Source organism: Sitophilus oryzae, unplaced genomic scaffold (assembly GCF_002938485.1).
Source record: "Sitophilus oryzae breed Bouriz unplaced genomic scaffold, Soryzae_2.0 scaffold_1177_pilon_pilon, whole genome shotgun sequence".
In the NCBI taxonomy this organism is placed as follows: Eukaryota; Metazoa; Arthropoda; class Insecta; order Coleoptera; family Curculionidae; genus Sitophilus; species Sitophilus oryzae.
In genome coordinates, this window is record NW_022145812.1 from 228,678 (window position 1) to 241,206 (window position 12,529).

The 12,529-nt window shown below is 34.7% G+C and overlaps 1 protein-coding gene and 1 long non-coding RNA gene across 2 annotated transcripts in view; one reads left to right on the top strand and one right to left on the bottom strand.

The window, feature by feature from the left end:
* The window catches only part of LOC115889402, a 70,506-nt gene that overhangs the window by 21,313 nt on the left and 36,664 nt on the right, over positions 1-12,529 (bottom strand). The gene's annotated exons all lie outside the window — the stretch shown is intronic.
* LOC115889683 lies at positions 6,343-12,223 on the top strand. Its single transcript, XR_004051485.1, has 2 exons — positions 6,343-6,475; positions 11,977-12,223. It is a non-coding gene; the product is annotated as an uncharacterized LOC115889683 (long non-coding RNA).

The following is a 12,529-nucleotide window of genomic DNA, read 5'->3' on the forward strand; positions in this document are numbered from 1 at the left end:
TCCCGTGATATATGAATATTATTATAGTATATCCGAAGTCAATTGAAAGTACTCAGATACTTAATTCTTTTGATCCGAGGATGCCGGCAAAGGCGCCGACAAAGATAGTGCCGAAATTGGAGTCCCAATCTATTCCAACTGACTTCAGATAAACTATACATACTCGGACCACAGCTTACTGACCTTGAAGGGGTCGAATTTTTGGATTGCACGAAGCATTGTTGGAACGAGAAATTTCCAGAAGAGCCAACAAATCTTTAAGCGCCATACTACGGTGTTGTGGGGCGTAAACTGACGAACATCGTCCTAACCGTCTGCCACTGGCGTGGTGTCGAAAGAGAATTCAATGAGATCAGGAATGGAATCATGTGGTCTTTCGTGACTCGTGACCAGGTATAGGTGAGAAGACGACAACTTGCGTGGTGTCGAAAGAGAATTCAATGAGATCAGGAATGGAATCATGTGATCTTTCGTGACTCGTTACCAGGTATAGGTGAGAAGACGACGTGGTAAAAGTCGCAATCCACAATTTCACAGAGACAGTCATGTCCATCATACTGTCGGCGTTATTGTTTGGGTTGCCAATGGGATAACCTAAGAGGACATCGACCACATCCTCGGTACTAAGCCCGTTATGTATCAAACCACTACGCGATACATTTTGTATGTCATAATTTCTTTCACAACATTTGTTTGAACAAACTGTCATTACTTACCAGTAGGATTTCAACGAAGAATATAGAAAGTTAGAGAGAATGATAAATGAAAAGGCGTAAGCACTTAGATCTCGTACAAGTAAAATTATGATGATTAAATTAAACTATAATAAATGATAACTTGTTTTGTTCATCTTAGATTGTTGGGTGATAATTGAAATATCTCTGCATAATCACTTTATATTTAATCATTATACATTATGTTATTAGTGCATAATTCTAAGTTATTTTCTAAAATTTATTTCAATATCCAAATAAAACTGAACACAACACAATAAAAATCTTATTCCAAACTACTGAGGATAAATGTAACATCTACAAATTTTATTGATTCGATATACTAATGGTAAAGTAAACATATATTATATACCCTGAACTGAACACGATTTCTGACATTCGCTATCAGAAGAGATGTTCTTCTATCCCTCCGCTGTTGACGGTGTCAAGGGTACATCTAAATAATTAAGGGTACATCTAAATAAATAGTTACTAAAAGTATAAGTATAAGATATAAATACAAGAAATAAAATACTTTTTATGATATGTATTTATTTTTATCTTAACAATCATATGAATATAAAAATCGGTATATCAAATATCATGTAATTGTCATCGATTGTTCTATTATAGAGGGTGAGTGTTAAATAAGGTCAAATATATTTGGATTATTTTGAATGTAGGAACAAGTTTACGAGATCTTTTTTCGCATTTTTTTTTTAATTTTTGTATTTCTTAAACCATTTTTTTGGAAAAGTTTTAACTTTTGAATTAAACAACAACATACGATTGATGGTATGGTAACATATTTAGTAAAAATCCAGTGATTTTCAAAACGTCTGCAATATTTTTTCATTTTTTTATAGTAAAATTACTTGGATATTTTGGACGGGAAAATCTATTTTACTAACCAGCGTAATTTACTGACCAGCTTATATACGTTACTACTATCTAAGTACGTACAACTACCACCTTAATTTTGCTACTACCACCCAAAAATAGACTACTACCACCTTAATTGTTTGTCTACCACCGTACTTGTTTCTCGTACTCCCTTTACATCGCCAGCTCAAAACGAAAAAATACTTTTAAAATTGAACTTAATAAAAAGGTTTGCAAGTTGAACAATAAGTCAATGGGGTCTAAGCTAGTAGAAGGTAGAGTTATGAAATAGTTAATAAATATTTTGCTTTTTGAAAAATCTCTACTAAGTACTTAAAATTTAATCCGAGATTTGCAGTGCAAACCATAAAAGCATATTTAGAAACGCATTGTTTAATTTATTTAATCTTGTTTGTTTTCTTACTCCTGATATTTTTGCATTTTATTTTTATGTTGCTTATGGTAGTGGTAGTGGTAGTAGCAAAACTATAGTTGTAGTAGTTTATTTTTGGGTAGTAATAGCAAAATTAATGTGTTAGTAGTCTATTTTTGGGTGGTAGTAGCAAAATTAAGGTGGTGGTAGTTTATTTTTGGGTGGTAGTAGCAAAATTAAGGTGGTAGTAGCTTATTTTTGGGTGGTAGTAGCAAAGTTAAGGTGGTAGTAGCAAAAAAAGTAGCAAAGTTTGGGTGGTAGTGGCAAAATTAAGGTGGTAGTAGTTTATTTTTGGGTGGTAATAGCAAAGTTAAGGTGGTAGTAGTTTATTTTTGGGTGATAGTAGCAAAATTAAAGTGGTAGTCGTTTATTTTTGGGTGTTAGTAACAAAATTAAGGTGGTAGTAGTAGTTTATTTTTGTGTGGTAGTAGCAAAATTAAGGTGGTAGTAGTTTATTTTTGGGTGATAGTAGCAAAATTAAAGTGGTAGTCTATTTTTGGGTTGTAGTAGCAAAATTAAGGTGGTAGTAGTTTATTTTTTCGTGGTAGTCATTTTTAGATGGGAAACGCCTTCAGGGCCGGAGTGTGGGTCTCTCTCTCTACTCTACCCAGAGGGCCTACCCACTAAAAACCCATCTTTATCAAACATCAATCTCCGTCTTGGAACCGCCCGGGCATTACTTCAAGGCAGACTACCTGGTGTACAATAGTCATGACACCAGCCAATGCCAGTACTGCCGTTGTCGGCGCAGTGCGGTAGGTGCTCGTAATACGTAAGGCCAATCTCCTAATCATAGATTGCAGCATATTTTGATAGTGTTGATATTGTATAGCTCTTCTCCAAATTGGAGCGGCATACAATATCATAGAAGTCACGGCCGATGCTATTGTCCTCCTCTTCATAGCCCTAGGTCCGCCAACATTGGGCATAACCCGCGACAGGGTGTTGGTTGCACGTGTGGCCTTTTCCACTGCGGTTTTTTCTGCGGACGTGGGTGGTCATACGCAGACCGCTGTCCAACCACACTCCCATGTACTTTACAGCTTTGCAGGGCATAATAGTCACTCCCATGAGCTCAGCTCTCCACCCTTCTAATTTCCGCTGTCCCACCAAAGCAAGCAACTCCGTCTTCTGTTTTGCTAAGCTGATACCCATGCTATCCAGCTTGTTGCCTATTATTAGCGCCGCAGTCTCTACTCTTATTTTCAACATATTAGGCGTTGAGGCTGTGATCAGGAGTGCCAGATCATCTGCGTAAGTAAAAATCTCGCACCCAGTTCCTATGTCCAACCTCAGTCCACCTGGTCATAGAAGACGTTCCACAGCGTCGGGCCAAGTACTGATCCCTGAGGAACCTCGCAACTCATTTTATATTTTATAGGTTTGACCGTCCTTCGCCTCTATTTTCCTGCATGATAAGTAGAACTGGATTACCCTAATTATGTACCTGCTGATCCCCATTGACTTCAATTGGTCTATACTACCCCGCCAGGGACCAGAGTTAAATGCGTTTTTCACATCCAAGGTGAGAAGGGCTACGTATCCCCTACTCTTCCAGCTGCGTTGCCTTATCAGGTCGACCTTGTCCACAATTATGTTAAGAGCGTTTATTGTGGATTTGCCCTTTCTGAATCCAAATTGCCTATCGAACAGTCTATCGTTTTCCTCCAGTTCAATCTCCAGTCTAGCATTTATTAAGGACTCAAAGAGTTTCCCGCCGGCATTAAGTAGGCATATTGGTCTGTAGTTTATCGCAGATGAACTCTCCATTTTGGGCTTTTCTATCAAAACCAGCTATCATAACGCTAGCAATGGACTCCGGATACTTCAAAGCTGCTGCTTTCAACACCTCTCCAGGTATTCTGTCCAAACCTACCGCTTTGCCATTCTTTATGTTACGCGCGGCGCATAAAATTTCATCCGTAGTAAAAACCGGCACTTCCTCAGTAGGTATATTCAAGTTACCCCATTCATTGTCTGGTATCGTAAGGGAAAAGAGCCCTCACTTGTTCTCTGACTTCATCTGCCGGGATAGGAACAACAAACTTCCTGGGGTCTATTCTGTATGCCCTTCCCCACACATCCGCGTTCAGTTCGTCGCACAGTTCTTCCCATTTTTGCTTTTTGGATCTTGCAATCTCCTCCTTGAGTTTCTTTTTTGCCCCTTTATACTATTCACCCAAGTTAGTGACGGCCACATGAGTCCCCAGTCTTTTATTCTACCTCTTAATTAATCGTCTCAAACAAATGCAGTTTTTTCTCAGTTCGGCAATCGCATTGTTCCACAAATATACCGATTTCCTATTACCACCAATCCTTTTGCACAACAAGAATCTATTACAGATTTTCCTTAGGGATTTATCTAGACCTTCCAGCTCAGATGTTCTCATCGCTAGGCCATATTCTGAACGTGAGCTCTTACTTTCTCCAGACCATTATATGTTACTTTCCACCCACGAGGACTTTGGGTGGCAGTAGCAAAATTAAGGTGGTAGTAGTTTATTTTTGGGTGGTAGTTGCAAAGTTAAGGTGGTAGTAGTCTATTTTTGGGTGGTAGTAGCAAAATTAAGGTGGTAGTAATTTATTTTTGGGTAGTAGTAGCAAAGTTAAGGTGGTAAGTTTATTTTTGGGTGTTAGAAGCAAAATTAGGGTGGTATTACTTTCAACTAATCCCCGAAAGGAAATTAAATTTGGTCAGTAAAATAGGCACCCCCGATCGGTAGTGCCATTAAATATGTATATGTTATATTCTTATTTAAGGATATTTAACACCCTTGTCTGTAGTGGTTGTATATGCATTGATTTTCTCTCAATAGCAATTCTTTCGTCAACTTGACAACTACCCGGTTAAATAATGTTATAAAATAGTTATAACATTATTGATTTACTTTGATGTAGTTTTTAATAGTTAATTAATTTTTTTGAAAGATTTTGTGACATTCTATCAAATATATGCTATACAACTTGTAGTAATAAGTAAAAAAGGAATGGGTTGGTATACAAGCTCTTCCCAGAGATTTGTAAGGTTTCCTTGCTAAATATGTTCAAGAGGTATAGGCACCAGTTAGACACAATAGGAAACGAGACTCTACCATGTTTACACGACAAATTGTTTGCAACAACTACAGTGAAAGACTAATCAATTATATTACCTGTGTATCGTTTTATGGAATTTACCTGGAACTTACCTGTCTATTGCTTATGGAAGAAATTCAGTCATATTCAAATCTAGAATGCCACCATCTAAAGAAGAAAACATTCGACCAATTTGTACTACCAGTCATGACCTATGTATGCGAAACCTGGACACGTAAAACGGACATTATAAGGAAACTGCAGATCGCACAACGCTCAATGGAACGAAATATGCTGGGAATAACCAAGAGAGACCGTAAAAGAATGGAGTGGATACGACAAAAGACCCAGGTAATAGATGTCATCCACAGAATCAAATCCTTCAAGTGGTAATGGGCATGACGCCTGGCAAGATGGACTGACAACAGATCTTCTTACAGTGCCATACTCTATATAGAGCGTCGGCTACCTCTCGCATGTACTTGTGATGTGTGTCATCAGTGTTTCACAAGTACACGGGACCTACAGTTTATTGCCGAATCCGAAGGCACTATTTGAGAGGCTGTACAAGGCAAATATACTCAAGGTGGTTTGCCATTGCCTTCCTTGAGGTGGTTAAATAAATAAAGCGAACGTACTGGGTGGGGATCGAGCCCAGTACCTTCCGCTCCGCAGATCGACACACTAACAATGGAGCTACGGCCGGCCACTTGACATTGACAACAGATGGACCACAAAAATTACAGTATGGTACCCACGAGGAATTAGGAGACCTAGAGAAGGACCGAACCTGAGATGGGACCATGATATTAGCAGGAATAATTTGGGCCCGCATAACCAACAATACACAACAATGGGCTCAACTACAAATAGAGTATCTAAATATGTGAGGGAGACTACCCCATAATTAGAAATTATTGAATAAGCTGAAAATGATGATGATGATATTTAACATAAATATATTTTTTATTTAAGTGGTAGCTACATATAGCTGTTCTTTAACGATTAAACATAAAGTCGACTTTCTTAAAAAATATATTTTCCTGTAACATTGCGCGTCGAATAACGGGAATGGACATTTACAAATAACGAGTATTAGCTATTAGTTTATTACCTTAGTCAATATGTAATGTTGTATATTAATGGAGGAAATATTTTATTTCGTGCTTTATCAATTCACTTAAAAACGCTTATTTTTCACCGGACACAAATAAGCTGCAAATAAGAAACATATTTAAAGAAATTGTTCATCTCAAATTACTGCAGTTCAAAATGAATACTTTACTCGTATATGCTGTAACCATAATTTTTGCCTATAACCATATATTGGTCGAAAATGCTCCTCAGTTAGAAAATGGATTTTCATTAATGTGTAAGTGATTATTTAAAAATAATATATTTAATTAAACATTTCTTTATCTAAATATTAATATATAAAATAATATGTTTTTATTTTTTTTTGGATATAAGGTTTAATTTCATAATAAAATTATGCAATTAATTTAGGTTTCCACAGTCATGGTGGGCTATTTCAAGCAATGTATTCTAAAAAATCTGAAATATATACAGAGTGTCACAGAAATAAGTGCAGATAATTTAAGTGGTGGTAGATCTGGTAAAAAGAAAAATTACCATTTTTAAAGTAAATTGAAAATAACTGACTTATTTAACTTTGAAAATTTGAAAAAATGATAGCCACATTTTGAGAACCGCTGGCTATAGCCGGCTATTAAGGGGTTTTCACAAGGGTTTTCAGCTAATTCGGCGCCTCAGGTGAATAAACAAGTGCCACTAAAAAGTTTTTTAAGATTTCCCAGAAAATGTGAAGAAAAATATAAAATTTTCAACAATTTATTTTTATTTATTTTTTTATTATTTCGCAAAAAATAACCTCATAGACGTGTTTCTGTGGCCGAAATATAGTACCAGTTAAAATATTTGCACTTATTTTTGGGATACCTTGCGTAACAGCTAGTTTATTTTCCTTATAAAAACAATTCAAATAATTTGTCATACCGAAATAACCTAAAAAAATATTAAAAAAGGAAAATATCGTTTCTAATGAAAACGCTGCATACCGCCATGATTGCGCAAAACGTCGCATAAGAAATTATTTGTATAATTTCATTATTAAAATAAGCCTCATACTAAGAAAAAAAAACTAAAACATATATTTATATTATATACATAAATCGATTATTGAAAAATAAGAAAAACAATTCAACTATTATTTTCATATAGTTATAGTCTAAGAGCTGGCTACATAAAAAACCTTAACCTCGTTACATGGCTAATTTTTCTTGTGAAGTATCCTTTTGTGTAGCCATTATAAAATACTCATGTCCGCCAGCGCGATACCGGAGCTTAAAGCGGGGGCGACCAATCGAAGGGGTGAAATTTTGAAACTATTTTTAACTAATCAAAACATGTTTTTTGACAAATCACCATGGCAACGGATAAATTTTAGTGAACATTTTTTCCTTGTGGGCAGCCAACAGCGAATTATACTGGAAATTTTTTAACGTTTATAATGACAGAATATCTTTTTGAGAGTCTGGTTTTTATTTGTTTACATGATAATTTTGATACATTTCAATTACAAAGCTTAGATGAAAGTTTGTAAACTGCTTCCATACGCTTGACTTCGATTTCCTAGTATTCGCGGGTGTCAACTGCTTAATCTCCTGGCGAATATTTTCTTTGCTTTCATGGCCGAAGCGAAACATTTTTTTTAAGCCGTGCCGCTTGACAGCTTGAAAACTGAAATAGTTTTTAGGTTTGGGTGTCACTTAGTTGTCATAGTAATAAGTTGTCTAAATAATCAATTCGACCAAAAATCGAAAAATACTTTTTAATTGTTTGATTTTCAAACACAATTTGGTGTGGAATTTTATTACCGAATACCACACGAGGTCAAATTAAATCCGGACATTTTTTCTCGCTCATGAATATTTTTAGAAAATAAATAATTTTCAAAATATTCTTGAGATCAAAAAAATTTCCGGAAATAATTTGACCTCTAGTGGTATTACCAGTGAAAATATTTGCTTTATTGCTTGCTTTATTTATTATTAAATACGTGGGAAATTATTGGCAGACATTTTTCTCGTCGCTAAAATATCGGCAGACAACGCAAAAGAGGCATGAAATTTTGAAAAAAAATTATGACATAGAGGCATGCCGATTGGTGGAATGTCATATTAATTTATTTTAATAGCTGTATAAAAAAGAGTAGATAAAAAGATCGTGGCTAAATCAGCGGCAAACTGTTATCAAAAGTGTTCACGCATCTCATTATTCTTTTTTTTTAGTTTTCTTTAATTGGGTGTGGGTTTACAATATTTAATCATTTGTACAATATAAGTGACGTGCAAAAATAAGTAGTTTAATTTTTTGTTTATTTTTCTTTACATTATTCGATTATTAATTCTTGGTTGAGAATGATCGCATAAATAATTAAATTAAGTTCAATTTCGTTTCAAAATTCAAACTCAGATGATTTCTCTATCGCCCAGTGCGCGCGATCAAAGTGTGCGTACTACCAGAAGACATTCGCAATTCGGCCGGTGTGTAAAGACCAAGACGCAAACACTAGTGCAGAGATCTGACACTGTTTTTATTTTTCTGGTACTATATTTTCGCAAAAACGTTACGTGCATCTTAACGTACATCCGAAGAGCGTGGGCAACAAAAATGGGTAAGTCATTTGAGCGCCCTGGCATACTTATTTCTCAGTACTTTCTTTTTTTCAATTCTCTTTTCGTTCAATTCGCAACAAAAGGCGTGATATTAACCTAGCGCTTTCGGGGAGCGCTCACCGCCTCATGCATTTAAGTATAGATAAATCATGTATACGATACTTATAATTATATTTTTTATTATTTCAATAACAGATATCATACATTTACTATTCTGTCTCACTATTTGTATCTGACTCATTTGTACTGCAGATCCTCCCTCTCGCAAACGGGTCTTCCTCTGAGTCGATATCTGCACCGTAAAATATTTGTAGAATTACATGTATTATGTTTCAAATTTCTATTTCGCAATTAATTATAACTCGTGTATCTTATAATATTTTTAGTGTCAAAATTTCACCCTTTAGATTAGCCGTTCCATCTTTAAGCCCCAGGATTGCGCTGGCAGACATTACATTTCATAATGGCTACACCATAGGATACTTCACAAGAAAAATTAGCCATGTTGTAGCAGCCTAAAATAATTTCTTATTTTTGCGCTACATCTCTAGCAGAATTTAAGCAAATAATGCCCATCCCTAGTCGGTACCGCTGCAATTTTGGTAGTACCGTGAATGCCGTTCGATGTGATGGCGCAGGGTTGCCATTTATATTATTATTTAAATTTTTCTTTAAATGTTATTAATAACTTTCCTGAAGTTTCCTTATTTCGAGCACAGTTTGGTGTGTATTTACTTTTTGTCGTCAGAAGATAATCTCTGGCAGAATTTTAACATTTTATTCGAATTTTTCGACACTTCCATTTCAACCACTGGTGTAGTTCCAGGGTGGTTCTCGTCTTCTTTGAAAAGTTTTTTGGTACATTGTATGTGGCGGAGAATAGCCCTGCGAGTAAGTTATAGTTTTTCTTTTACTTTCTTTCATATACTTAGAGAAAATATCATTTATTATAGGTGTGTCCCTTACCAACGTAAGGGGAAGATTTGACATTTTGGGAGTTTTTTGGAGTAATTTTTTGGAGTAGATTTTGGGAGCAACTTTCGTTTTGGAAACGAGAAATTTTTTGAGAACATTTTGGACGAGTTTTTTAAGAAGATTTAGCAGTAAGTTTTTTTGGGCCAAAGTTTTGAGCAGTTTTTGGTTTTTATGAATGGTTCCGTGAAGGTTCCCTGTTGGAGGCTGGTGTGAAATTGACGAGTTTTTCCTTTTTCCGCAAATTTACAAGTTTTCTGATGGTTTGAAGCAGTTACGTAATGGATATGGGCTCCAGTACGACACCAAATCAACACTGACTACAGCCTCAGAGCAAAAGCAAGTACTCCTTTACGTTTTGCTTTAGAATCGTTTTGCCTTTTTCTTAACTTTCTACTGAAACTTACCTTATATTGAAACCTCTTTTTTGATGAAACTTAAACAAACGATTACATTTGATGATTTATATTTGGTAATATTTAATTTAAGTTTCGGTATATCAATATAATATTAATTTATTGTTTTTTTTTAAATGACTTTTTAATTCACTTTCAAACTGGAGTTATTTAATTATTAATAAATGTACATAGTTTATATTAAATTTTGTTGTTTTAATTTGAGATATATCATTACTGAATATCTTTAGCCTGTGGTAGTTTTCTTAATTTTTTAAATATCACCTTAACTTGGCTTAAATTAAGTGGTGCCCAATAGTATGCAAAAATAATTAAATGAACCTACACCTATTGTTCACCAGACGAAGAGCAGCCGTACGCTGCGGTTTTCTTTTTAATTTTTACCATCTTTTTTTATAATTTTTCTTAACCTTTTAAAAAGTCGCCGCAATGTAACGATGATAAGGTTTTTTATGTAGTCAGCTCTCCGTCTATTACATCTTTCCTCATATTAATAGTATATTAAACAACGAGTTTCGAAAATGACGTTTTGCACACGAGTTCGACAGTTTGTTGGCTCGAGCCGCAGGCAAGAGCCACAAGTCGAACGAGTGTACAAAGAAGTTTTCAAACGAGTTTTTTACGCTATTTTTTCTACGACTACAAATTAGCAGCAGACTCACTCAGTCTTTGCCAGTTTTGTGAAATAATTTGCGATGTAATGATGACACTTTTCTGACGGCTGCGTTGCGTTTGGTTTCAGCTAAACATTAGAGGTTAAAAATGTTAAAATTGGCACAAGTCATGTGCAAAATGACACATGTCGTGCGCTAAATCCTTAGCACACAGTTTGCAAAACGCCAATTTCAGATCGAGTTTTCCGTGTGTCAAACACTTTGAATAAAAAGACTAAGGAAGGAGCATAATGCTATCCATGTATTCATGCATGGTGGGCGGAAAAAAGGACTCTAGGGTGGGGATCCTTGACAGTTCTGTTTGACGATTCATTTGACACATTTGAATTTGATTTGAAATTTTGTGGATTTGTCAGTCTTTACGGAGCTTATATTATGTTATTTATTATTTATTCTACTACTGACAGTTGTATAAAGGTAGTAAGTCTAAATGGAAATTGTGGCAGAACTTAAATTAATAATGACACTATCGCGATTTATCGAAAAAGACTCTAAAATAGTTGGTTGTGTAGCGTGCGGTAGATCTCGGCAAAAATCGAGTGAAATAATGGAACAACTTTTCTCTAGTAAGTGACTATATAATATAGGTACATACGTGTAGTGAACCGATCATTTATGAAATTCACTTAAATTAACTAATTATATTTTTTTCTTGCATTTTTGTTTTTATTTACTACTTGTCAAAGATTAGATGTCAAAGAATTTAGATACATCAATTTGACTTACCTGCTTCAGTAGCGTGTCGGATGTTTGTGTTAATAAATAAATATTAAAACTTATCTATTTTTATTATAATAATATGTTTTTATAAAAAATTTAATAACTAACAACATTTATTCACAACGTAAAATAAAAAAAAAAAATTGAGTCTACCCCACGTCTACCCTACATCATAGTTTTATATTTTTTAAATAAAATTAAAACGGCATTGATAAACCGGAATTTAAGTCGGCCATATTTGAGTCCCATCGAGGTGGACCTAAGATTTTTAATATGCTCCTTTCTTAGTCTTCTTATTTAAAGGTCAAACTGCATTTTCTAGGCTAGTCATAGAAAAAATATTTTATATTTCAAAGAAGCAGTGTGAATTAATTATTTCTCTTATATTTTTAGTTACAGCGCTTAAATGTACCATTGAGAATAACTTCCACACTGCAGGAAATTACAGTGATAGTGTATGCCAAAAGTCCTGTGCTGCTCAAGGGTACAGTAACGGCCTATGTGAGATAGATGGGAATTGTAAATGTTGGGATAATAAACCATAATACTCATTCAATGTGGAACGCGTAATGTATTGTCACTTTTTGTCTTTTAAAATAAATACAACAATATAAATGTTTATGCTGGTTGTTATAATAAGCTCCTATTGTTTTATTATTTTAAAATACATAGATATCTTTCAAGGTTTACATAAATCATAAAAATACATTTTAGTTTTTCTATGTAGATATATACTATCCCGCAATCCCTTCGCCATGGCAATTTTCTAGTGACAGTTAGTAACTATTTTCGTAACTAGTAACTAGTAACAGAAACAAAATATTTTATGAACATTATTTACATTATTATTTAAACAGTTTTCTAAAATTTACCCACAATAGTTTAATAAGTAAGTATTCTTTATTTTATGAAGAAAAATAAAGCCATATCTGCTGGTGGAACGAAT